Source organism: Aythya fuligula, chromosome 6 (assembly GCF_009819795.1).
Source record: "Aythya fuligula isolate bAytFul2 chromosome 6, bAytFul2.pri, whole genome shotgun sequence".
Classification (NCBI taxonomy): Eukaryota; Metazoa; Chordata; class Aves; order Anseriformes; family Anatidae; genus Aythya; species Aythya fuligula.
Genome location: NC_045564.1, coordinates 24752762 through 24780495, shown reverse-complemented (window position 1 = coordinate 24780495; position 27734 = coordinate 24752762). Strand labels below are relative to the sequence as shown.

The 27734-nt window shown below is 49.0% G+C and overlaps 1 protein-coding gene across 4 annotated transcripts in view; it reads right to left on the bottom strand.

The window, feature by feature from the left end:
- The window catches only part of SEMA5B (semaphorin 5B), a 254481-nt gene extending 233824 nt beyond the window's left edge, over window positions 1-20657 (bottom strand). For 3 of the 4 annotated variants that reach the window (XM_032189713.1, XM_032189716.1, XM_032189717.1), the window contains exon 1: window positions 20377-20657. The gene's annotated coding sequence lies outside the window, so the exon portion shown is untranslated. Of the gene's footprint in view, window positions 1-19320; window positions 19375-20376 lie in introns of those variants that run through there. The other variant, XM_032189714.1, reaches the window with a different exon arrangement.
- Between the last annotated feature and the right edge of the window lie 7077 nt (window positions 20658-27734).

The following is a 27734-nucleotide window of genomic DNA, read 5'->3' as shown; positions in this document are numbered from 1 at the left end:
AATAACCCAGCCCCACATCAAAGCAACAAGTAGGAGCAATCTGAAAACTGCACAGGTTTCAGTAATGGAAGACAGCAAGGAACAAGCAAGGTCTTATTGCCAAACAGTGAGGAAAATTAATGAGGCTTTCAAACGCCCAACTGGCAGTGTTAGTGCGTTAAAAGAATGTAAAAGAGGGGAAAGGACCATCTGCCTGCCAACTATGAACACTCTCTGGCTGGTGCTAAAAACTCCACTGACTGCTGGGCTTGAAATTCAGGTATTAAAGTTTAAGGGATGTGTTCAAGACTTTTATGAAATGAACGTGATTTACACCAAAAGACACAGCCAGTGATGCTTTTTATCCTCTCTTACTTTTACTAGTATTTTTCCTCTAAATGGATTCTCTGGAACTTTGGCCACTGGTAAAATTTCAGGCTTCCAAAAAGGATTATTTTTAATTTACACCGAGTCATGAAGTATATGAAACATGATGATGGATAATTCCAGATTGCTGCTTGGTCACTGAGCTGAAATAAAGGAAAATGGCAGTCTAATCATCAAACCGAATGACGGCAAGGATAGTCTAAAAAGGAGGGTTTTCCTCTGAAGCCATTTGGCTCTACATCCAAATTTAGATCTGACGCAACCAAAAGAAAGGGCTCCTCTGAGATTTGGTGGTAGATGAGCATATCCTGAGGATAAAGATACACTGATCACCAATACGACATATGGTAACAACAGCACTATCCACAAATATTCCCAAGGTGTAAAAATCTCGGAAGGGTTAGTCAGGAAACGGGAAGGAAACTACGGAAGGTTTAGGCTATCTGTTAAACAGAGTTCACTGACGGTGAATGTGTACTTTCCCAAGGGAAGCAATAGATGCTCCATCATTTAATGCCAACAAGAGAAAATGTACTGTAGGGAACAGTCCTACATTAGCAAGGGATGAACTGGAGAGGCTGTCAGCTTTTTTCCAACCCTAATTGGCTTACGATTTACTAATGATTCTTCTTCGGGTCAAAAGGCCAATGGACCCCCCACGATTCTGCTTGTGAGTCTGCATAAAAACACGTTACCCAACAGAGAGAGAGCACAACTTCTCCCTGTGCTCCATGCGTATCTGTCACCTTGCCATTGCTGAAGTCGCATGCAGCGAAGTCTTTTTGCCTGAGGTTGTACTTTCCAGCTGATGGTGAGGGTCACTTTAACTACAACTTCTGCTTGCACTTTGCAAAACAGCGGAGCAGTTTTGTCATGTTTCTCTGAGACTCGGTTTGCTTGAAAGCTATGCCTAGATGAAGAAAACAGGCTGTGATTAAGATCTACTGAGATACCTGGGGCAATTCAGGCTCTGTCTACATACACTGTTTGCATTCCTAGCAGCTGTAACACGCTTCCAGCTCAGGCTCCAACTTCAAGACACGCTGTACCAGCTATAAACTCAGTAGACTAGAAACCCATTGCATGTCTTTTGCTGCTTCTGGAAGAAGACATGAGACACAGAAAAGGCACCATGAGCAGTTTTATCTTCAAATGGGACATAGATGTGCTAAGGGAAGTGCCTGAGTTGGAGGAAGCCAGCTATTACAGGTGTACTGCACGGAGAGGCATTTGGAAAAGGACATTTCACCAAGTGTTGAAAACAAAGAAACCTGATGTCACTTAAAAGCCCAGATGGGTTGCCCCAGATGAAGGGAACGAGGGCATGAAAAAGGAACAAAAGGAAGAAGTTTTGCAAGGATTAAAGAATCAGCCATGAATTGCCCGTGGTCAGAGAGACTCTGGGATTCAGAACAGAAGACAAAGCACGGGGAGAAAAGGGGCAGAGATTTGCATAAAGACATATTTTATTTTCACTGGTTTTCTGATAGCTATTCAGCCGTAAAAACAGTGTTAGGTGGCTAGAAACCCTCTGAAAATCCTGTTTCTTTTCTTTCATCTATCACACATCACTAAAGAGATAAATGGTTCTGGCTGTCCAGAGCGAGCTGGGATCTAGAAACACAAGAATACCGAACTGGAAAAGACCACATGAGCAAACCAGTTTTGCCTCGTCCAACTGCAGGAAGCTTTTATGCATTTAAGCAGCTGCCAAGTCTTGTACATAATACCTTGACACTCATCTCCAGGCCCAGGCATATATTCCAGAAAGAAAACAGACACCTCAGAACTGTGCCTGAACTCCTGGGCCGGATTTAGAGCCTGGGCTGAAGGCTGAACAGTGAGTGCATGGTCACGATGTGTGGAAGTCAAGGGCACGGTGCTGGTACGTGTCCAGTGAGAGACCCATACCCTGCCGTAACACAGAATTAAAAATAAAAAGCAGACAAGTAAGCACGTTTTTACTTCTTTAGAAACGTGCTGGCTAACTGTAGCCAGTCCAGAAGTTGCTGGTGGTGGTCGAAAATACAGAACTGAAATGCCTGCATTAACACATTCCCAGCTCCGGCAGTGAGGCCTGCGAAGTAGGAAGAGCTGCAGGGCACGCGAAACACCAGATGTTTGCCTGCTGAATGACTAATCGTGCCCTCGCCCTCGGTACAGCCTCTGAGTGGCATGAAGAGACACATTCTTGGCTTCGGTGGCGGCTACCGTGTGCATTCAGCCCCAAATGTCAGTAGAGGCCTGTGTGCTTCAGCCCGAGGTTGGCGGGGCTGAAAGCTCCCCGCTCCCAGGCCGCCCCGCGCAGCGTGCTGCTGCCTGGGCACGGCTCTGGGGAGTGAAAGTTGAGGGGACCGAGTCCAAGCTCCACAGCCCAGGGCCAGGGCAGAGGAAAGGGACCTGCCCCGTTTCTGACGGTGCGGATGGGACTCGGGAAGGAACGGAGGTTACAGGGCAAACAGCACCAGAGGAGTTGGAGCTCAGCCCGCTTCCAGCCAAAGAGCCAAAAAGGGAAACGATTCAGCTGAAGCTTGCTCTTGCCTTTGGGGGGGTTTCTCACGGAGAAACCGAAAAGCCCTTCCCTCCTGCACGCACGGAGAATAGCCGTGACCTTTAAGGCCAACCCAGCGCGGCAGCACTTCCCTGCATCGGGAACACGTAACTGCGGGCTGCAAAACACTGCCTCGCCCGCCTCGCCGAAGAGAGCAGCCAAGGCCGAAAGGCTTTTGCTGAGAAGCGGTGGCACTGTGAGCATCCTCTGCAGGCTGCTGCCCAGAAACAGCAGCGTCCGAGGGGTGCCTCTCCCTCCAGCAGGCACAACGCCCCCGCAGGAGGGGCTGAGCTCGGGACCTGCAGTTATGCGAGCCCTTCCTGATGGGAACGGGATGCCAACCAAGAGCGCTCTCAATTTTTCACTCCATCTCCTTGTAAGACTGCCAAAGGTATTAAACAACAAATCTGCTTATTTTCAACCATGACCGCGGTGCAGTGCAGCCAAGTGAAAGGCGGCCAGTGCAGGTGGGCAGCCCGTAAAGCAATACACCCAGCCCCTGGAGAGGGCACCCTGCCCTTACCGGCGGCTATTCCAGCTGCACCGCAGCAGATGCACGGTCCCCATCCAGCTTAAAAAAATACTGGCTTTGGTAGACTCGCTAGCTTAAAGGTAAAATATGCTGTTGGCTCTGGCTTCAGTTGTACAACACTGATATATTCCACCTTCTGTTAAAATGCAGTCTTGGTAGCTCTCCATGTCTGATGCAGTAATGAAAACCAACCTGCTCGTACAGACCACAAGCCATACGAAATGAGAGGAGCCGTGAGCCGGGCATGCCAGTGGGAGTGAAACACACAAACTTGTGAAATAGAAAAGATATGCATGGCTCTCAAAAATACTCGGTTCAGATTAGAAGAGAGGACAAGTATCTTTAAAAGAAAGCCTGATCCAAAACCGAGGGAAGGAATTTTAAGACACCCTCCCTCTCTTTCATTTCAGTGATCTTTGGATCGGGTCCATAGCAGGAGGCTCGTAGCCAATCCACAGGCTTTAAATTCAGGAGGAACAAACACAGTCACTTCTCGGGTAACTTGCAGAGGGCTAGTTCTAAAGACAGGGTTTGCTCTCGGTGTTTCAGTCCACATCGAAGCCGGTGCCAGCTAATCAAGTTGATGGGAACTTCAGCCGCAGTTAGACCCTTGCACCGCGCACTTGTAGAGGAGAGAAAGGAGAACATCCTCATTTGCAGCCCACTTCAAAGTCAAGTTAGCTAGGGTATCACGGGAACATGGACCACTGACAAGAGAGCCTTGGCAACTCTTTTGTAATCTCTTAGTCCTGAAAGGAAGCTCAGCAATTAAAGCTGGTGTGCGAGCCTTAATGTACCGGAGAGGTCTGGCTTGCAGTCCCAGTGCTGAGGTTTGGAGGATCGTAGCCAACAGCAGCCACAGAGTCAGCAGCTTGTTTCCAGTTCATGAACTCCATACGCAAACTGGATTTCCAGTCCGGGAAGGGAAAGGAAGGGCTGAGGGGAAATAATTCAACTTATCATGCCTTTAGGGTCTATGTTTTTTTTCTTTCTATGTTTTCCGCCCGGGCTGGCACACGTCACTAGGAGCAAAGCCAACTCTAGGCACAGAGCGTGTCAAGTGACTCACCGCCGATCACCGCCTGTTACTGGGAGCACAGGTGTGGAGGAATCTGAGAATGGGAAAAGCACACTTCTTGCATCAAAGGAAATAAGGGTGGCTAATGCCAGCTGCTCTGCAAGTCATTTGGAGCACGAAGTTGAAGAGTTAGCAGCAGCTAGCTGGTGGGAATCTAGTTTTTCTGCAAGCACTGCTCCTGCAGGGTGGGTTTCAGAGATAATGCTGCCAGTTTGAACAAGAACGTCTTGTTTTTTAATAACACACATCTGTCCTTTCTGTTGTTTTGATGAAAGAAAGGGTCATTTCAAATGGAAATCACCAAATATGAGCTGTGCTTTAGACTGATTTTCTCCTATGCATACAACTAATATGCAGAGATAGCAAACCATTTAAAATATGTAGCAATTTTCAGGCAATACTTTAAAATAATGTCTGATTAATTCCCACAACAACTCTAGAAAACGATGTCTTTTTTTCTCTTCTTTTTCTTATGTATTATTACTTCAACTGAGGAGCCTATTGCTGACTCCCATTGTTTGCCCAAGGCAAAGAGAGAGCTGCTGGTAGGGATGAGTTTAGAAGTTAAAACTTACCAATTCCCACACTGGTGTTTAAGCAATCAGAGCACACATCTCTCTTTCTCGCTCAGTTCTTGTTCCTTTCCAACTGTTAACGTGGACCAAAGGAGGTGACATTTTTACAGGCCTACCTGACTCCAAGCAATAGCAATACTTGCAGTTCTGTAGCTGGCCCAGACGAGGTGTTCCCAAAGCTTTACAAATCCTAGAGAAGCCTCCCAATATCTCTGAAGTGCCGTTTGCTTTGTAGGAGGGCTGAGTCAGGAAGCACGATGCATGTGCGGGACATGCTCATGTTCACACGGGAGGCTTGTAGCACAACCTGATGCTAGCCATGGATCCCAGATGTCTCAGGAATGCTCCAAATCTTCCGTCTAAGCTCTGCCCTTCCTTCAGTTCAGTGTTCAGCCAGGAATATTATCCACAAGAGGCCCAGAAAAGCTGTAAGCTTACAGTGTCCAGTGATCTTAAACAACCTCATCAAGGCTCGACATCCGTACACAGACATTTTTGTCGAGTGAAGGGACCGTTCACAGGAGACTACTGTTTTGATTCTCAGCACAATTTTTTGGGGCTGTGTGCAGCTTAACGTGCATACCAGTTAACCTTTTAACACTGTTAGTTGTCGGTGCCAATAAACTCAATAAAGGAACATTTGAGATCAGTCTCACCTAACTGTAAAATCGATCCTACCTGCCACAGCACAGCAAAGCGCTCCGGCTCCGGCAGCACCGTGTGGTTTCGGCTCCTACCCGCACAAAAACACACACAACGCTCTCTGAGATGCTGCAGTCATGCTAAAACAATTTTCACTAAATGCCTCAAAGAGCTAAGAGATTGTTATCTGAAAACAAAGCGAAAGCATTTAAAGCACAGGGCATTGCATTTCAGACGGATTGCCACTGCTGTTCGTGTCACACAGGCAGGGAGCGGCTCCATGCGAAGCGCAGCGGCGCGGCACGAGGTGCTGCTGATGTTTGTGGGGTAACTTCTCATCCCAGAAGGACTTCTGATCTCAGAGAACAAAACAGATCCCATGTACTCTCTCACACCCTTCCACGGTGAAAAGTCGAGGCAAAGAGCTCTCGTCAGACATCCTCTTGGAGCTGGCTTAAACTTCCCGTCCCCGCACTATCTGACCTCTGAGGGATGCAGAACCTGCCTGCAACGAGGAAATTATTGCCCAATAATCCAGGATGTAAATCTGAATTGCAATAGGTATTTCCTGCTAACTCTCAAGTGGATAGCATATTGCACAATGAGAACATCTTGCGGTTAAGAGGATTACGCTAAACCACACGAAGGCACCCTCTGGTTATCACTGCAGAACCACGCAGGTGGGCACACCTGAGCTAGGAGACGAGGCACGGGCTGCATTAGCACCACCAACATCCAACAAGGAGGTACTTACCGGTCAGCTGATGCTTGTTCTGCTAAAATAAAGCCTTCAGAGCCCTGAAGGAGAGCCCTTGAGCTAGAGTAAGTATGCAGAGAAAAATAAAAACAACTAACCCTGTCAGCTGCTAAAGATGTTTTTGTTTAAGCAACGTATTCCTTCCTTCAGTCCATTACCTGAGCAGGTTCAGCTATGTCTAATAGCTCTAGGAACACTAAGAGGAAAGGATTTTTGGAAGTCAGTATGTGTGTGAGACTGGACAGTTTTATGAATTTACCCCATCCAAAGCCAAGCAGACACAAAAAGCTGTCCCCATTCAAGTGGGATCTCATGGCATCCATCCATCAGCTCTGACACTGCCGAGTCTCCCCCAAATGCCACCTCTGTTCACTGCACCCCTGAAGCAAAGCCATGCCATGCTCACAGGGCAAAAGGGATGTTTTGGCTGCTGACTGCAGAGTAAAACCTTTCCTTTCATTAAGGATACGTCCGAACAGTGGCATTTCACTGGCAGACACACTCTTCTGCTCAGTCTCCGGGCTGCCATTTACAAGCCTTGTTCACCTGCATCCTTACCAGGGGCTCTCATTTGGCTGGGGCCTCTTACATCTCTTTCCCACATAAGCAACTCCAGCTCAGAAGATGAAATGATTTAAAGTCAAGCTAATTATCTCAGCAGGAGCAAGTCAGAGCTCAAAATCTGCCCTCCCCTAGTAGGAACTCCTCACCCTGCAGTTAGGGAACGTGAAGCCGCTGATAACTCCTAAACACTCCTGCAAGAAATGGGTTTCTCCCCTGACTTCTCAGGAGTTGCCCCTGTACATACAAAATCCAGGAAGGCTGTACTCCCCTCTCAGCTCTCCTACTGCCTGCACACCCCAGCCCCAAGCCGCTGAGCCTGGCTGGAGACCGCACACATCTCGGTACAGCTTCCCCTATTAACACAACGCGGGGACGTAGCACACTGGCCTTAATTTCTCCGTTTCAGTTTATCCTCCTCTAAAAGGGAAAGAAATAATACCCACACAGCATGGTGAAGCACTCTGTAATCCCCAAATGAAGGGTTCCGTAGGTGTGAAGCATTCAGAAGGTGTATTTATTTTCAAACTGCAGAAAAGCCTGCTGCTGCGTTCCCCGGCTGTATTTAGCACACCTCGCCATTGTGCAGATCTGAAGCAGACATCAGGGAAAGGAATGCTGTGATAATCAACTCCAAATCCCGCAATCTATTTGTTCTACTAATTAAAGGAATATTTACTCAGGAAGCAGGTTTACACTAGATGAATAGTTTCTAAGAACAAATGTGATTTAATTATGTGTAGATGCAAGAAGCATACTACATATTAAGTAGATAAATTTATGCCCACTAAAAATACAGACAAAAGCGGTGCTTGGCTAAGAATTTTCTATGTTGGAGAAACGAAAAGGTAAGAAAAGGCTCAGAGAGTTATCTGCTTTAGAATCTTGTTTAAAAGCGATCTGCATTTCTTTAGGAAGAAGAACAAGGTCGTTTCATTTATTTACCACATCTCTGAGACAGCTCCCTCCATCCCTGCGTTACAGGGGGACCGCCAGGCGCGGTGTGGCTACGGGAAGGCAAAGACGCAACCAGCAGCATGAGCTGGGTGGAGGTGTCTCGCTGCCAACAGCAGTTTTCCTTATGAAACCAGACAGACTCCCAGGCTCTGGAAGATGGCAAGCACCGCAGGAGCAACAGAGTAAAAGCAAATCCTTGGTGGGGTTTCTGACACCAAGACGGCAATTTTGAACTCAATCCATGGATTATAGCATACGGTGAGTATTTCTATGGATTACAGCATACAGAGTATTGCTCTAGTTACTGAAAGAGCTGAAACAGAAAAGCAACATAATATTTTGATTTCAAACTTACGAGGCAGAAATGGTCATTCGATGACATTGTAGATTTAAAAAAAATAATCACACATTTTTTAACCTTTACCATAAGTATTCATAAAATATCCATCAACACAGCATTTGGCCTTGCTTTATAGGAAAGAATAATTTCCCAAAAAGGGGAGGAACTACTTCAAGGCTCTTCTGCTTTAACACAAATAATTCATCATGCTTCTGCTGTCAAGCAAGAAAAAGCGACCGTGAGTGCAGGACTCGCATACACTGCCTCCCGCGATTAGCTAAGACAAGTGACTCAACTTCTCTTTGCCTCGGCTTCTTCCCTGGTAAAAAGGAAATTTGTCTGTTCAGGAATCGCATAAAGGGCCATGCAGTGGGCTTGATATATTCCAGCTGGATGAGACACAAAATAACATCACAACTTTTTTTAATTTCTTCTTCCCGTCCTTTATGTGTGTTACCAAACATAGAGGAGTAACACAGTTCTGGTTGCTTCTTATCTTTCTTCTTCCTGTTGCCTTTCATTTTCTGCACGAGCTTCCTCCCTTTTCAATACCCTTGAAAACCAAGAATCATTTACTGGCACGCCGCCACACTCCGATGTATTATTACCACCTGGTTTCATACCAACCAGAAAGTGGCCTTTTTTGGCAGATTGCTTGTGTCTTTGCACATATGTAGAGGTTCTCCAAGGTATAGATCTTAGCCTACAAGTTTTCTGGGAGTCTTGCTGAAATGCCACGTAGCTTGCCTTGCAGGTGGACGTTCAGAGATTGACATATTTGAAGTGTATCTGCTGGCATTCTCCAATTCCTCCCGAGGTTTAGCTACTGCTGATGGCAGCTGAATGGTGGAGGTGGAGCTGATCCTGTGCAAGGTCAGGGAACGGAGCAGATGATGCGTCAAGATCTGTTTATGGAAGTCTGGCCATTGATACTTTAAATTAGCATCTGACTGTTTATCGGATGCAATTCAGTATTTTATTACTATGTTTAAGTCTCAGCCCTTAGAAAATACAAAACAGGAATTTGGAGGGTATGGGAGAAAGGAAACACAGCCTTTGAAACCCTCTGTGAAACAGAGGGACCAGCAAAATACAAAGTGCTTTGTAGCATTTTGGAAATTAATAGCAGCCCACTTTTATCAAATAAATGCTGTTGTAGCTGAAACAACACAGATTGCAGACACATTTGTAGCTTTCTGTCTTACATAGAAGCCAAAGTTTTCAGGGAAAGATCTTCCTACATCAATCTGCTTTGAAGTGCTTCCTACAATCATGATAATCTGTTCCAGAAACTGGTCATAATAGAAAACACCATTTCAAAGCAGGCTACAAAGTACATTTCCAAAAATGCTTTCAGTTACACCTCAATTGCAAATATGCCACTGAGCCACTTACTTTTTCATCGGGGAGGGTTGGCTGTGATAAGCACGCATTTTCCCCGATCCCCTGCCTTTTAATCACGTCTATCAAGTCATTGTGACTGACAGACATGTTAGCTCTGCTATTCAAAACAAATAAGAGGTGTCGAAATTATACTGCTGCATTTTAAAGAGGTACTGTCAGGTTGGAAACCTGGGGCCAACTCATGCAGTCCTGACTTGGGCAGTACGCCAATCTCAAAAGCAAATAGTCCTTGGATAAGAACTACGAGATGCGGACTGATTTCTTTCTTAAGAGAGAAATCCAGTGTTTACTTACATACATGGAATTTTTGCTACTGATATCCCTTGGTGCAGGATCAGGCCATTATCTCTTCCGCAAATACCTCAGGCCATTCGAACTGCAGACACCAGATTATTCCCAGTTCCTCAGGCTATGTACTTAAACCCCGGATTTGCCCAGGTAGCAGTCTGCCATGTAAATAATCCCACTGGCTCAGGGCCTTGTGCTAACTTCACTGAAGCACTTCAGCAGTTCATTTGGTCTATACATGGAGAGAAGTCTTACTCAACCCAGGGAAGACCTTCAGAGTTTGTTGGTTTTTTTTTCCACTTTTTCAGTTGAATCAGCTCGGAATGGAAAAAAAAAAAAAAAAAAGTCTTATTATTTGACTTGTGTTTCTAATCAATTACTTCTGCGTCTCATGCTCAAACGTTTGGGAAGGTTACAATTCAACAGAAATAGAGATCTTGTTGTTTGGGGTTTTGTTTTAATTAAAACTGGAAATGCTTTTCTTGGCACTGGGTTTTGCAATAGCACAATCTTGCACACCTTATTCCGGAATGTGCCTCTGGTCCAACACCGTCCCTGTAGAGCAGGGACAAAGAGGTACAAATTTGTCCCCAAGTACTTGGACTCACATTATTTATGAGTCATCAGTCAAGCACAACTGCAGCTCCTCACTGAGGTTGCACCAGCGTAGCTGTGAGCAGAATTAAACTCTTGCACTTTTCACAGATGTCCAAGTCCTTTGAGAGCTTTGTAAATGGATAGCCAAGTACGCTGCCAGAAAACAAAGAGTTTTCATTAAATGATAACATCTTTCCAAACTAAAAACAGAAATCGGGTTACTTATGGGAAGGTTCTAGTCCTCTCAGATCACAAGTATCCCAGTTAGGGTTAGTACAGCCCAGCTGTACACTGGTGTAACTTTTGGGATAGTTAATGGTGCTTGCCTTGTGTTAGCAATCAAGAACCCAGGCCAGTAAATTCTCATTACAGGTCATTTCACTGAAATGAGTAACACTTCAAATGTTACATTTGGGCACTCCTCTGTGCACACTTTGTGCATTTGCACAAATTGCAAAGGTAGGTTTGGTTCTGCAGGACCAGGTCTTACACTCGCAAGAACAGCACGGCCACCTCGCCAGAAATTCAGACTGAACTAAAAGAAAGAGTTTGGTTATGCCCAAGCAAAGTGCAGACAGATGTTCCGAAATTTTCCCACAGAGAGCTCCTCTGATACAACGCTGCTCTGATTTACAAGCACTGCTGCTGCTGCAGTCCTTGCCCACCTCCCAGCCATCCTCCTCTGCCAGCAAAAACATGCTGTTGTCTTTCAACACTACAGCTACTCCAGCTCTTCCCCAGGCATAAATTAAACCAGGCTGCTCATGCCAGGAGCTTCATATGCCACTATGCTTCTTTTCTGCCTTCCAACTTTATCTGCCATATAGTCTGTATTTGCTACTATCTGCTCAGTCCTGCTCTGTAATCTGTGCTGTTCCAGTTCTCCCCAGTCCCTGCAGCTGTCAGCATCATCACTCTGTCTTCTTTGGCCACTAACATCCTCAGGAAGTGTTCAAAGAGCCATCGGGCTGACATAAGGATTGAAAAACCACAGAAGAACCCGGTGTAATACTGCAGTATCACAGAGAAATTAAGAGCTGGCTTGATTGCAGTTCACAAGTACTTCCACCGCAAGCAAATGGGATGCTCTGCTCTCCAGATGAGAGCATAACAAGCCCAAGAAGCTAGCAACTGAGAAAGTAAGAGGCAATATAACCGTGAGGGCTGCTGAATTTTTAACATTTAACCAAGAACTGCAGGATGTTCTCGTCCTTCAGAAATATTTAAATCAAAATTGGGTGCTTGTTTAGAGTAAATGACCAGCTTGAACGTGAATCTGCTCAGGGAAGTCCTGTGGCCTCAGGGAAGACCGAGAAAATGACTGAAAGCAATTTTCTGGAGTCCTCATCCATCACTGTGGGAGGAGGGATTTGGATGGGGAGGAATCCCTGGAAACTAAAGTAAAACGTAAACTAAAGGGTGAAATGCTAAAATCTCTGGTTCACATGTGTTCACCCACGAGTCAATAAGTGATTCATCCGAGTAAAGACTAAGTGACCGTCAGAGAGACTGCTTACCTAAATCCTGTCGTCTGCAAATCTGCCAATGGGTTTTCAATGAAAAATTAAATTTAGATTTGTCAGCCTCGACACGCTTTGTCTTTATGAATCTAAGAATGAAATATAACATCGGGAGTAATCTTATGCAGTGTCCCTAACTAATTCAGCATCCTGGATGCCTCAGCTTATGAATATTACAGAGAGGTTCCTGGCAAAGAAGGATGGCACAGGAACTTCAGCCTTCGTAAAATTAACTCATACCAGCTATTCTCAGTAGCATCATCATTATCTGTGAAACTCTGCTCAAATGAAGAATCAATAAATAAATAGGAAGAAGAAATTTGGGGGAAAAAATGAAGTGCTATTAGCATTCCGGGAGTATAATAAACTCATAATTTTCTGAAGCGAAGCAGCGAAGCCTGGATTTGCAAAGCAACCCCAGACAAGAAGGTGTGCAAAGCTCATTCCAAATATAAGTTGTTTTAATATTTCAAAGACCCATTAGAGGGAACACACAGCATTAGCAATATCATGTTTTGTATTCCTGATGTACAGTCCTGTGCAAATACCGGAGACATGTAGTAAATTACTCTCTTGGGAACAATTTCTGTTGGTTAAGGGGGAAAAATGTTAAATTTTAAAGATGTTAATCACTTGCTTTTGTTTTAATTCAATCCATATAGATGCGTGTGCACGTGCTTATATGAAAGTATATAACACAGGAATGATCCCTGCTTCGTCTGCAAAATGTGGGGCCAGTTGTGCACCTGCAATCATTTTCTCAAGCTGCAGTCACCCCAATGAAGTGAACTTCTTGGGTGAGTGAAGCATTTGCAGGACCAGGTACCATCACCAGGTACCCTCCTGGCAATGTTTAGCAAGGAGGTAAGTGCGTAGCCTTGGAAGGCACGAGCCTACAGCTCTGATCCAAGAAAGCAGTGAGATGAAGCATTTAATTCACGGGATGTAGCCACATATTTGGAGTTAAGGATGTGAGTAAGCATTTCCAGGGGTTGTAACCTTACCTCTGCCACTAGCTCACTGTGTGACCTCGAGCAAGTCATGTAACACCCGACTTTTCACAGATGTCAAAGTCTAATTCCTACTGATTTCAGTCCCTGGCAATCCCTCCTACCTGGCGCCCATCTGCCTCCTTACGCTTCGTGATATCTTTAACAGACGAGCACAAAATGCTCCAGGCCCTTGTCCTTCTGTGCCTCAGTTTCTCTCCTGATGACTTTTACTTCTGACTGCCTAGCACTGTCGTCAAAACAGAACTAAAGGGGAGTTGCACTCTCTTACCACTTAATTATCGTCACAAATCAGGACCTGTGGAATTCCTTATAATTTGCATTACATACTTGACAGCATCCTTCATCAGCAACGAAAAGCAGCTCAGAGCTGAAGTCACAGTTCATGGTCCTATTTTGCTCATGCTGAATAAGGTATGCATCTCTCAGCTGTTTCATCCTACCACAAGCCACTAATGGTCTTTTATTTTAAATAGGTGGTTTCTGGCTGCAATTACCAGCAAAAGCTGAGCTCTCTCAGACAGGAGGAGCACCTTGGGCGCAGGCAGGAACCGAGCCTCAGCTTTGTATTTCTAATGAAAATGCCCTTCAGATGTGGAGCAGACCCCAAAAAGGTCGGAGAGTGAAATATTAAGTGATTTATAAATGCAGACTGATTGCCCCGTCCAAATCATGTGTTTGAAAATCTCCTTCTGGCAGACAGTCGCCTTCAATCAGGAAGAGAGAGCAGAGAAAGGAACGTGAGGCAGAGCGGGGGGATCTGTAATCACTCTAACAAACTTCTGAGCCCTTGCCAAGTTTTCCTTCCCTGCATTATACAGACAGGCTCCAGAACGCGCCTCTCGCTCGGCGTTCTTGAATTTACTGTATTAGCCTGTCAAACTGAATTATCCAGGGTGAACTTCCTACCCTTTCCTTTCTCGTCTTCTTTTTTCCCCACTAATCTTTGATCTATTGTAAATCAGCATTGCAGGAGATAAATAAGCAACCTTTAGCTGGAACCGCAGGCTGAACAGCTTCCACGTGGTCAGCAAACACAGCAGAGATTCAACCTGTACAGCAGGCCGGCCGCGGGCAGCATCCTCCTCCCTCCAAGGGCTGGCCCCAGACCCTTCCACACTGGGTCCCTAATCCAACACGTGAGCTGTGCAGATGGTCCCAGAGCCCGCTCAAAGCCCTTTTGGAGTCACCAGGAACCTCCCCAGCCAGGTGAGCTGCTTGGCCCTGCTTCTGCTGCGAGAACGAGGATTTGGCCAAGGCCTCGTCCAGGGTCTGCTCCCTGCCCCTCGAGGGCATCCTCCCCTCCTCAGGTAACCACCCATACCTGTCACAGCCGTGCTGGAAACGCCAGCTCCATCCCTACTTTTGCACCACATCTGAAACTTTCCCTGTCGTCCCTTCAAGATGCAGTTTAAGGTATTTTTTTCATTTTTACTCCACATCAGTAACCTGTACAGGGCTCGCACTTGAAATGAAAAATACTACTTTTAAAATGACAAACACTGAACGCAGGGCATTTGTTACCACTAAAAAAAGCCCTCTCTGTCTATGGAGGAGCATAATTCATTCACTGCTACATGCACCCACATTCTCTCCCGGGAGTTTCACAAATTCGCATGCACTCCCAGCACTAAATTTTGCATTTCAGTCTAGGCATTAGCTATAAAAGATGTGTAAAATCTCATGTAGTCAGACAGAAGCAGCTCCCTATTGGCTACATAATAAGCATCTTAGGTGGCTCCAGGGTATAAAATTATTCCAAAAGGGGTGTGGAAAAAATTACACCGCATAAATTGATTCCAGATCCACCTGTTCCAGGTGCCAGCAAATTTATTTTGCTAAAGCCATCTGCTTGTCTTAAGAGCTAACAGTTTTTGAAGACTATGGCACGAGCAATCTGCAAAATACACAAACTTCGGAAGCCACAGACCCTTAAACTGCAAAAGGCTCGAAGACTGCCTAAGCAGGACGCGGGTGCAGGCAGCATCTCAGCTCGCCGTCTGATCCTCTCCTCTGTAGCACAGAGGGCTCGAGGCTGCCGGGGGGACCCGTTTTGCAGCGCCAGATCCCCACAGGCTGCTCCCAATTGCTGAGGCTGCCTCGCGGATACGAAGCCGTGATTGAGGCTTTGAGTTCAGCGCAGCGCTCGGCCGAGATCACACCGATCACCGCGCCTCTTCTCCGCAGGTTGCCGTGTCCCAGATGGTCACACGGTGCCGCACAATGGGCAAAGTCAACCCTTTGAAACCAGCACGCTGCAATTCGGAAGGCTTTTAGTGACAGCCTAATGGAGAGCACGCTACATATGGGGACTACCAAGCCCCGAAGCATTTCGCCTGCTGCACACAGCAGAGACCCACAGGGCCCTGAGTTTATCGGGGTCTGAGGGAGCAGGATGCTGATTCCTGGAGAAATGATAACGAGAACCAAGAATGTGCGTACAAGACCGGGCGTATGGGAAGAAACTATCCCCTGCTCCCTCCACAAATGACCCCTTGCTGAAAAGCAATGAAATTACACAGATGACTTAGAAACTCGCGAGGTGTTCACAACTGATTTGAGGATTAAGACGAGCAATCAGCGTGTTTACTTACGATCTCATTTAAAGCTCACTACAAAGTAAATAAAGACACACCGGGCCTTAACCAGCACAGTGCTTCGGGGTGTGCCTAATTACAAGCACACCAATAGCCCCGTCGCCAATTTGGAGTCAGCCGCTGTAACTCGGTGACATCCTTCACATGCAAATTACCTGCCAGGCTCATTGCAGCCCGGCACAGTTTGCTTTGCAGACACACGTTAGGTAACAGCGGTACCCAAAGCACCACCACTCATGTCGGAAAATCACTTGGAGCTATTCTGCACGGGCCTTAAAAGCGAGAGCTTTGTGCCAGCGCAGCAGCAGAGGTAACTCTGGGAGTCGTAGTGCTGTAGTCAAGGAGACCTTGCACACGGAGAGCCGCCCTCCTGCCTTCCCAGCTCTGCTGCTCGCACACTTGGAGCCCGGGCTGAGGAACAAGGGCTGCCAGGCAGTGTGTTTTGGACACCCATGAGAACAGAGGTGAAATAAATACCGAGGCAAACCGTGCTTGCAGAATAACCCCCAGCAAGGAAGGCACTGTCCACGGGAGCTGCAGGCTCCAGTACCTGTCAAAGCCTCGTTTCTCACATGCTGCCACAGAAACTAATGAAAATTGCAACCGTGGGCAGAAATGGGATGAGTTTAGGTACTGGGAGTGCTGGAAGTCAGCAGCCCACAGCGCAAAGGGAAGAGGAACAACGACATACAGTAAGACCAGTGAGTTTTTCCTCCTTAAAAAGAAAAAAAAAGGCAACAGAGCAGTAACAAAGAACTGTTATTTGATTCTCAAAGTCAACAGCACTCCTATGAACACAGCCCCTTTCAAGGCACAGCAGGGACAGCACTCTCGTACCCCACGGCCTGTGTCCGTGGAGTTTAACACCGACACAAAGAACAAGGATGCAGCCCAAAAGGGCACTAAACAACCAGGATGCGACCCACAAGAGTGGCAGTTCACCCTCGCAGCATTCAGTCTGTAAGACGTAAGTCCAGCCCCCAAAACTCAACTCTGCAATCTCAGCAGGTCGTGACACCAACTCCACCCCAAGAGAATGGCCCCAAATTGCTCCCACCGCTACCTGCATCCAATTCACCCTGCCTCGGTCCTACACCAGGAGTCGGGGATGCTCTGAGCCGAGGCAAACCCAGCTGCTGCCTTCACACTGGGCAGCACCTGCACTGTGGGGCTGGGCACTGCTCCGACAGCGGGACTTGGCTGTGGTGCCGGCCGGCTCCCCGTCCCTTACTGTTCTCCATCCCTTATCACTCCCCATCCCTTATCACTCCCCACCCAGGGCCAGGCTGTTCCCGAGACCCAGCACGGCTTCCCCACGAGAGACCCTCTGCAACACCGCTCAGTAAAAAATTAACTAGGGGGTGGTGATCCGATGGTTCCAGGCGTGCGGATAAATACAAGGTGAAAAGGCTCTGGACGCCTTCTAAGAGCAGTATTTTGTATGCCGGATCGATAGATTTCTCTCGGCTGGAAGCAAATGAGTTCTCAAACAAAGTTAAATTTAGAAGAGAAAGTGTTCATTTTTCTCGCTAAGGAAAGCAGCGATGGCAATTCCTCAAAGGGCATTTATAGGACCGGCACTCCACGCCTGGGGCCTCACCACCCCTGCCTAAAATCAGCGGTGTAAGCGTGGGTTAGGGTTACTGCTGCTCACTTAACATGAACCCAAGTGGCTCTGAAATCAGGCGGTGTTCTCCCACATGGCCGAGCCTTCCCTGGCCAGGCTGGCACACGGAAGCGATGCAGCCCTGAAATACAGCACCAGCTTTGATCCTGCCTCATTTGCGCCCCCAATTAGCTCCGCTGCCTCCCGTGTAAGGAACCACCTGAGTGAGGGTTTCCGGACAACAGCCCCAGCGCCCGGGTCCCGGCAGAAACAGCTCGCATCGGTCCTGGAGGCAGGGAGGCAGCTGCAGAGCGCATCGCTTTGTGGCATTGTTTGATACTGCCCCCTTTTGCCAAACAGCAAGGCAACAGCCTCGGCTGCACAGAAACTTTTCAGGCAGTGTGGTTGTTTCCAGCCAAGCACACTCCTGCAGATGGTCGCGTTTAACCCTAGCGCGGCTGCTCAGGCGATCACCAAGCCTGGCTGCGGGCGCACCGCGTTGCTCCAGCCCCACTGAGCATCCATCGCACAGCCGCTGCTCTCCGAGGACGTGTCCCCTACCAAGGGCTGAGCGTGTCCCAGCCTGAGTCCTGCAGGACTTTTCCGACCGACTCCAGGGTGAGTTACAGAGAAGCACAGACCGTAAAGCCCAGGTGTACGTTCCCCCAAGCCAGCTTTCTGTTTGGAGAATAAACAGCGATCATACCACGCTACCAATACCATTTTGCTTGGGCACTTGCTTAGTCTTGCTGCAAACAACCAGAAGCCCACGGCACCACCTGCATGGGGTCCCTCTCGGGCTGTGCAGGCTCCTCGTGGACCCGTCCCCACGCCACCTCCTGCAGCCTGTGGGATCCGAGGGGGCCACCCCGACACAGCTCCTTCCCCACGCAGCCCCTCACCCCCTGCATCCTCCTGCTCCAGCCCTTTGTCTCCCGGGGCTGTTCTTTTTCCCCGGCTGGAGTTTGCTCCTTTTTCTCCTCGCCGGCTGCCCCAGCTCGGTGCGGGGAGGGAGGGAGGTCAGGGAGGGCAGCCACTGCCAACGCCAGCGGTCCCACGGGCTGGGGGCCGAACAAAGCCAACATCTATGTGCCGAGCCCCCCTGACTCCAGGATTAACGTGTCGCTGGCGGGGTGGACAAAAACTTAATCTCTTCGAGGAAAGAAGGCAAGATACAGGGAGAGGGGAAAAGGAGAAATAAAGGGAGAGAAATTGCCTCCATGGCACTGAAAACGCAAAGATCCCCTCCTGCAGCCTGCCTCGTGCACAGCCAGCTTAGCCCAGTCTGAACAGAAAAAGTTTGAGCCCGAAAGGGAGAGAAAAATGAAGGAAAAAGATATGGACGGTTCGAGTGGCTGTTTGAAAAGAAAACCTCTGTTAAAAAATCCCGAGTAATCTGCTTAAACACCAGCAGGTTTTTTCTTTTCCCCATTGCCTTCTTCTCTGCAGTTTATGACCAGTTTTCTCCCTTGGGTGCTTACAACTCACACATATAATCAAGAGCACTTTGCTGTGTGAGTAGCTTGTTCCAGCTCCTCGCACTCCTCCTCCTTGCCTTCGCTCACCCCGGATCTCCACTGATCTCCAGCAGCAGTGGGAATCAAAGCCCATTATAACTTTTAGCCTAGTTGGGCTCTATTTTATTCGCAGTGCAGGCAGCTTGGGGTCTCAGCCTACCGCCGAACCCATCCGGAGGCAGAGAGAGCTAACCTCTTGCCGCTCAGACTATAATTTAGGAGCAGTATTTTCTGTAATGAGAGGGCACATTTGCACAACAAAAAATGAAACTTTACTATGATCCCAAACCGATATACCCAGACATAAATAGTTCAAGGAAAAGAAGGAAGAGGGAAAAAAAAAAAAAAAAAAAACAGGACTTGGCATCTACCATGTTTGGAGACCTTGTTTTAGGACAGGAAATTATCTAAAAGAGTCTAACCTGAGCCAGCTGAGGACAGCGAGCCTTCAGGACACAGATACTCCCCTGCACTCCGCCTAACGCCCGTGAGCAGCCAGGTTGGGCACCGACTTGGCAAGCACACCTTTTGTTTGTTTCCTCCGAGGCGTAGCAGCAAGCACGCTCCTGGGCAGCACCGCGGAGCAGATGGCAGTGTTGGAAAATACACATCTCCAACTTTTGGTGTGGGTGTCGGCGCTGGATCCGCAAGGGTTGTTCCTGGGAATCCCCCTTCTCCCCCCCCCGCCCCACAAGTTTCTAACAATACGCGGAGCGAAGGCGCTGCACAAGGCTCTCTGCTTCCCTCTCCCTCTCCCCTTCGCTTTTGATCTCCATCAGGACGTGAGCTGAAATTTAATGGGCCACCCCTACCACAAAGACAAATTACCATCTGAAAAAAAAAATAATAATTTAATATCCCTCCATCCAAGCCATCCGGCTCCCCACCACCGCACCCCTTCCCTCCCTCGCAGCCCCGCTCAGCGGGTTTCGGGAGAGCCGGGAAGGTGCTGGGGAGGGGGACAGAAAGAGGAACGAAGCCACCTCCGGGGCCACCTCCTAGCTCCGGGACTGCCAGCCCAGCCCCGCGTGGGGCCACGAGCGCACCCTCACACCCCGCAGGGGGTCCCTGGACCCCGTAGGGCGTCTCAATGCCCTGCAGGGTGTGCATTCACCCGTGGGGTGTCCCCATACCCTGGAGGGTGTCCCCACGCTCTGCAGAGTGTCCCTAAACCCCGTAGGGTGTCCCCATGCTCTGCAGTGTCCCCACACCCTGTGGGGTATCCCCATGAACACAGGGTGTCCCGATGCCCTGCAGAGTGTCCCCATGCCCCGCAGAGTGTCCCTACACCCCGCTGGGTGTCCCCGCGCTCCGCAGGCTGTCCTTACACCCCACAGCGTCCCCCAAGCCCCGTAGGGTGTCCCCACACCCCGGAGGGTGCCCCGACGCCCCGCAGGGTGCCCCCCGGCCCCTCTCCCCCTCCGCAGCACGAAGTTTGCTCTCCCACCTCCCTCCCCCGGCCCCGGCGCGGTGCTTACGGGGTGTCGGCGGGGCTCCGGCTGCGGGGCTCAGCGGCACATCGCGCTCCGGCTGCCGCTGGAGGCCGGCGGGGAGCGGCGGCTGGCCCCACGGCTGGCCCCACGGCTCAGCCCCACGGCTCAGCCCCACGGCCCCGGGCTCAGGGAGCTCCGGCCCGGGCCATGCGAGGCGAGGAGGCGGCGGCGGCGATGCGGGGAGCCGCGAAGTCGGGCCCCGGGTCCTGCCCCGCGCTCCGCCGGCTCTTCCCGGCGGCTGCGAGCAGCGCGGCTCCAACTCTTGCCATCGGAGAGCGGGGGGAGGAGGAGGAGGAGGAGGAGGAGGCGGAGGAGGAGGAGGAGGAGGTAGGGGAGGAGGAGGGAGCTAGGGGCTGGCGGCTCCGGCTCTCCCCGGTGGCAGCCGAGGGGCTCCCAGCGCAGGGGGCGCGGAGCGAGGGGGAAGGAGAGGGGAAGGGGGCGAGGGCAGGCACGGGGAGGGCTGCAGCGGGAGAAGGGCGGACGGTGGGAGGGGGCCCCAAATTTTTTTTTTTGGGGGGGGGTCAAAGTTTGGGCTCCGGTCCCCCGTGCCTCTGGAGGCCGGTGGGCATTGCCGGCGGAGGGCCTCGGCTCTTTCTTTCGCTGCCGGAGCCTCCGACAGGGCGGCCTGCGCGATGGCGCTGCGTGGGGGTGCGTGCATAATGAGCCGGGGGTTATTTTATTTTATTTTATTATTTCATTTTACTTTTTTATTTTTTATTTTTTCTTCCCCACGCGGAGCCGGCCACTGATGCTCTGTAAAACCAGCGGCACCGTGCCGGGGGTCCGGCCGGGGTGGCAGGGGGCTCCCCCAGGTCAAAGTCATGGCACAGAGACGCTCCTTACCCCAGACGTGATTATTTGCCCCGTCTTCATTTCTCAGTTCTGTAGTCGAGTAACTAGCACTACTTCCCCTCATGCTGGAGCACGTTTTTGGATACAGTTTGCCCGAAATGGACAATTTGTAATTTACATTTTCCATCCGATTTCCACGTTAAAACACGCACCGCGAAGTTGAGGGCAGGGAGCGGGTGCAGGCTGAGCGCAGCGTGGCTCTGGGTGCTGCCCAGACCTCGGGTACAAGGATGTGCCTCGACTCGGGCAGAGCCTGAAGGGTGCTGAGCAAGCAGCCCCGGGCACGGCAGCATCTCCTCTGCCCTCTGTTTCCACCCCCATCTCTTCTAAAGTCCTACAGAAAAACCCGCACTGATTTGTTGGTACAGCATCTTCTTGGGGTATTTGTATTAATTTCGACGTGAATAGTAAATAACTGTTGAGCTCATCCGTTTCCCTAATAAGCAGGATGATATCTTTCAATTTAGTAAATTAAATAATGACGTACAGTGTTGGGAGCAGGATGCGGCGCGGGTTGGTACCGCTGTGGCAGGGCCGTACTGGATTTTCCCTTTTCTTTTTTTTCCTCCCCAGTCCTGCTGCAGAGCGGGTGCTTTGCTCACCCAGGTCTCGGGGGCAGGACCCCAAAAAGACCCCCAAAGCTCTGCCTTTCTTCCTTCTGAGACCTGCAAATTAGGCACTGAGCGGCAAGCAGCAAGTAGCATGAAACGAGGTAAAGGAAGGGGGTGCCCCCCCTCTGTCAGCATTTAAAGATCTCTGGAGAGCGCTTTCCTATTAAAGATTGTTTGCCCGAAAATCCCCCATCGTTTCCCTGCTCCTGTTTTGCTGTTTTGCCCTGCAGAGCTGGCAGTCCTGCTGGCCATGTGCATTGCTCAGAGACCCCCGAGCGAAGGTACCAGTAAAGTCCTGGGCTGTTTTTTGGCCTTTCAGTCTGGATGCTGTAATGGGGACACACGGCAGGACCCCTCCAAACCTCTGCCCCACCCGGGAAACCACTGACTCCTTTCGGTAGCAGCCATCTGATGCAAAGCAATACAATCCTGCTTCTTCAAAAAAAGAAGTGGCAAGTTAAAATCGGGGCGCTGGGCGCCCGGTGAGCTGTCCCCACCAACTTTTCCCACCTCCAAACCCTACAGCTGGGCAGGGCGGGCCGGGCCGGGCCGGCTCTCACCGCTAGGTGCTGCTGGTGCCTCCCGATGCGCCTGCAGCCGCGGCTGCCGGCCGGCCCGGAGCCCCCTGCCCAGGGCTAGGGGGGAAAAAAAGGGGGTCCCGGGGCAGTGGGGGGCACCTCGCTGCCTGCAGGGTGCTGGGAGGGCTGGGTGAAATGGGGCACAGCCCCCAGGCACAGCTGGGCGCGGGTATGGGGCTGTGGGGTGGGTAGCAGAAGCTCGCTGCTGAGCCCGGGTGTAAAACGGGGATCTGGGGGGGCTGAGGACAGCGGAGCTGGGCTTGTGGTGGGTCAGGTCACCCCAAGACAGCCCCCGAATTGCAGCCGGTGTTGCAATTTGCCTGCCGAAGCAGGGCAGGCTGCGTTGATCTGCAGGAAATCAAGCCGGCGTGGCTGGGCGGGCTGCACGGCGCTGGGTTTAGGGCAGATGGGGAGGAAAATCTCCAGTCTGCCCTCATCACCCGGAGGCTGGGCGGCAGCGCTTGCCCCCGCTTGATCCCTAGACCGTGACTCCGCAGCGGCAGTGGTGTTAGAAAAGCGATTTTGCTGTAGGTGGCCAGAGCATTTCACACGGCGTGAGGGAAGGGGAAGGGGTGCACATCAGTGACAAGACTTTAAAACGATGCTTAAATGTAGAGCACACGCGTTCAGGTGGTCACTTCAGCACCTGCCTACGGGTTTTTACCTCCCTGGTGCACTGCAAGGGGGGAAGGAGGGCTGCCACGAAGGAAACACTCGCACCAGAGGCAGCGAAATGTTCTCTGCAACTTTGTGCTGATGCAGGCGGCTGCTCGGAGCTCCTAGACGGCGCGGTGTGTCCTCAAAAGGGAAAAAACGCCCTTCTAAGTACAATATCAGCAAATGCTCAAACGAAATGGCATGCAGCACTGGTGATAGTAAGCATTATCCTGAATATTTAGATCTAGATCTGAAGCCAAGTGGCCATTAGCCATTAAATATTTAGGTACAGGGCTTTTTTTTTTTTTTTTTCTTGAATTTAAAATAGGTTGCTAAATAGTCACAGTTGTGGTTTCCAGGCTCTGGCTGGTGGCGACAGTAACGTTTTAATTTATACTAAAGAAAAGGCAAAGTTAAATCCATGACACAAAGTGAGAGTCAGATGACCTGAAAGCAGGAGAATACAAATGAGCTCCCTGGAGAGAAAGGGCTGTGATGGAACAAATAGAATAATACAGAGGGATGACTTGACACTATCACCGCAGCGACTGTATTTCACTTCTTTGGAAAGAAATGAAATGAGCTTAAATTGGGACAACTGCTTTATTTCAGAGAACTCTATCTGAAGCCCCTGCTGCCTACAAATAAGTGATACACAATTGTTTTCCGCCCTGAAGACAGGTACTGTTAATTGCCAATTTTCATACGTCGCGTGACACAGCGAAGTCAGCAAATGTCCTGGCAGTCAGCAGAGGCAGGCCTGAGTATTCCCGCCGAGGCTCACAAGGGGAGGGAGGTCCCTGTTTGCAGAAAAAGACTCATCAGACGTCCAGGCTGAGTTAACTACATGGTACAGCAGAAGGAGGGAATGTTACCCCGAGACACTTGTCACTGCCCGCTGAGCATCCACATGTGTACGGCGCCTAGCAGTCACCTATTTTTGGCAAGTAAAAGGAACAGTGAAAAATTAGTCTTGAACAACACCGTTAAGAGGTTTGATGCCACATCAGAAACTGCTTTTTTCCCTCCTCTAACTCAAGCTCTGAGGCCACAGGCTGTGTTTATTAGAAATTACTTCTGCCTTGAGACTGGAAGTTGGAAACCTACCACAGAAGACCCTGTTGTGTTCTAAGATATTTATTACCTGAAGGACTGAAAACTTCCTCGGTAAACACATGCGGGATTATTTTTTCTCGGGAGACATCGGGACCTTTACAATCAGACTTAAACTTTAATTTAAAGAGATGTTTTCTGGCACATAAGACATCTCACTGAACACTCTGTACAAGGTCTGGATTTGAATAGAAAGTGAATTCAGGACCGTTCCCAGCTTATCCACTGCCTTCATACCCAACATCAGGTAATTCAGCTTAAACAGGAGCTCAACACTTGCAATTTGCCTTTACAGCCTTTGCAGTATCTTGCCCTGTTCTGTTTTAAAGGTTTACAGGGTCTGCTTATACAACAAACTGCTGTACCCAACGTGTGATTGACAAATCTGGATCTAAATATGAGCAGGTTTTGAAGGTACTGGCTTTCCTTCCTCTGCCTGTTTATGTGATGAGCAGTGTCTTGATAATGAAACTCTCGGTGTCGAGTTTGGAAAATGCAGTTCTCGGTGTGCTGGCAACGTGAGCGTACTGGAGAAACTGCATATCCATTCAGCAGATTTTAATTCCCCCGTAGTATTCTGAACTCCTGACCTAGAAAGCCACTCCGAGGACTTGAGAAGTTCAGAGCACTCAGTTAATGCAGTGTCCTTCCATACCTGCATGCTTTAATGAACTTAACTAAAATCCATACTGTACGTACGCCGTCTGTGATATTCAGTTGCTTGTAATCAAAACCAATTGACTTTCAAATCTCACCCACTTTGGCTGCAGGGCTGCTTAAACTGAAAGGTCAGGAGCAAAAAATCGTATTTTTTAAAAAATATGAAACATTTTTCTAGTCTTCTTATTCGGCGTATGAACTGTTTTTAAAAGTGTAATTTTATCTTTAGGCAGAGGCCAATTAGTTTAAAGTTCAAGCCTCCATTTTGTAGCTTTTCAGACAGATATTTAAAATAAGGACCTAGAATAGAAACTGTATTCTATCTTCACCTATAATGGTTGTGACAAAGCCTTTCCTCTCTTAAGAAATGGGCCCAGTGGGACTGACGCGGGCAGATACATAGGCTTTGGGAAAGCGTGGTTTCCAACTTCACAGCTTCAGACATTTCTCAACAAGAAATGTAACCCTAAACACAACAGCTCTGCCTGCTGCTCTAGCAGAACAGTTCATTTCTGCACGTTGTAGTCCTGGTCCCTCTTGAAGTGAGAGGCCTTTTCTGGCTTGTGACCCTTTCTGGCTTGGCAATGAAGGCCAGACAGTAGGGAAACGTCCTTGTGAAGTACAAAGGGACAGAGGTCTCCCCCAGAGAGCCCTCTCTGCCCACTTCATTGAAGCACAATGGCCTCTTCTCTCCCACACAAGCAGCCAGGTGGTGGAAGCAGTCCTGTGGTGAGTGGGAATCCTGGCCCTGCGCTAAGCTGTCCTAAGAGGAGCTAGGAGTGCGTGGCATATGCATATTCCCTGTTAGCTTGGCATTGGTAAACCTAAACACCAGGAAGAGGTTGGGTTGGGTGTCACTACTGTGTGCGGCTTGTTTCAGGTTTAACAAGTTGGAAGAGACAGCCACCTTTGTGCTGGCAGTACCTCAGCAGAGATTGTGGGATACCACAAGCGTCACATTACCAGAAAGCCACGAACGCCGTCGCATTAGACTGTGCACCGCGCTGCTTCCTAGCTGGGAGTGTCTGCTTCCCCTCACAGGCACAGCCAGGGATGTCAATAAAGAAAAATGATTGCAGCAGAGTGGGCTAGCGCGCAGAGAGAGAGGCTTTCTGCTTTGTGTTTGCAGCAATTAAAACCCCTACACCTTCTGCACAACATCACGTCCTTCCTTCCACTCGGCCATCGCAACGTGTAGCAGTGGCATCTCGAACAGAAGGCACGAGAGCAAAGCAAACAGGGCTGCAGAGTGGATCCTGCAGGCACGCAGCTGCAGCAGCACAGACCAGGGTGGTTGGAGCGGGCAGGGGCAGGTATTGAGCTTTAGCAGTGTGCTGTTGTAATCCTTCTTCTCGGATAACTCCAACCACTTTTCCCATATAGCTAATTATATATTACTGATTATCCATTTTATGTTTCTTTCCCATGCAAGGTCTTCCATCAGAAATGGCTTCACTAGATAAAAACTTATGTATAATCAAAATACAATGACTACATGTTTTTCCAATTAGCAGAACATGTACTGCAAAGTACACTGTATATTCAGCCTAGTCTGGTGGCCAGAAGTATTCCATGAATTCTTGTCAACAGCTATTAAGAACCCGACTCCTGCCAGATAAGCTGAACAATCTCTCTTGCTGACTAAGGCAATATGTTACCCTACCACTGAGCCATATGGCCCGGGGTGCTGGGACACAGCGCGCCCTCCAGCGACACCTACGCCAGAGGAGCGGCTGCCACACTGGAGGGCAGGGTTTGCGTTCGGAAGGACCTCAACCAGGCAGAGGAATAGGTTAGATGGAACCATGTGAAGGTCAACAACAGCATATACAAAAGCTGAAGCACCCCAGGCTGTGAGCGACCCCAGCTGGAGCTCAGGGCCTGCAGAAACAGAGCTACTGACCGGCTGGAAAGACCTCAGAGAAGGCAGATTTGGGACTGGAGCACCTGATGTATGTGGAGAGGCTGGGCCACGGGGTTTGGTTAGCCTTGAGAAAAAAAGGCCAACAGGATATGTCATTAGTCTTCCACTACCATGATCCCATGGAGAAGACAGAGCCGGACTTTCCTCAGAGACGCATTGCAAAAGGACAAGAGGCAACAGCCACAGGCTGCAATGAGGGAAATGCTGTTTGGAAATACGGAAAAAAAAAAATCATCGCAGCAGGACGGGTGCATCACTGAGGCAGGGGCTTAAAGGGGCTGTTCAGTCTCCAGCCCCGATGGTTTTGAAAACTCGACAAGACTTTGAGCAGCCTGATCTGATTTTGAAACTTGCCCTGCTTTGAGCAGGAGTTTGGACTACAGCCCTCTAGATGTTCCTTCCAACTCGTTTTTTTTTCTGAGTCTACAGTGTAAGACCCAAACACCAAGCATTGCAACCTGTCTGACAGTCATACAGTTGCTTAAAGCTCTGTCAAGGGGCCAAAAGAATTTGGTCATTAGAACAGTGACCTACCTAAATCTTAGCTGTGCTTTCAGTTAGTAGGTAACTGGGTTAAGTGTGATCAATTATTCGATTGCCTATATCTCACACTCAGATTGTGATAACAGACCGGCATACGAGGTTTGATTCTCCTCTCCCTTTCCTCAAAAATACAAGATCCAACAGTGGTAGAGAAGGGGAAAAAAAATGCAGAAAACCTGATTTTCCAGGAACAATGAATGGAACTGCCACGTTTCATGTAAATAGTATCACTGATCTATGATACTATCATTTCGACAGTCAGCAGGCCAAATCTCACCAGTAATTCCTTCCTCGTCAAAACACATAGGGTTACTCATACAAGTAAGGGTTTGCAGGCATGCAAATTAGTTTGTAGTAAGGTGGTTAAAGTTCTAAATCATGTATTAAATTACTTTTATTGTACAA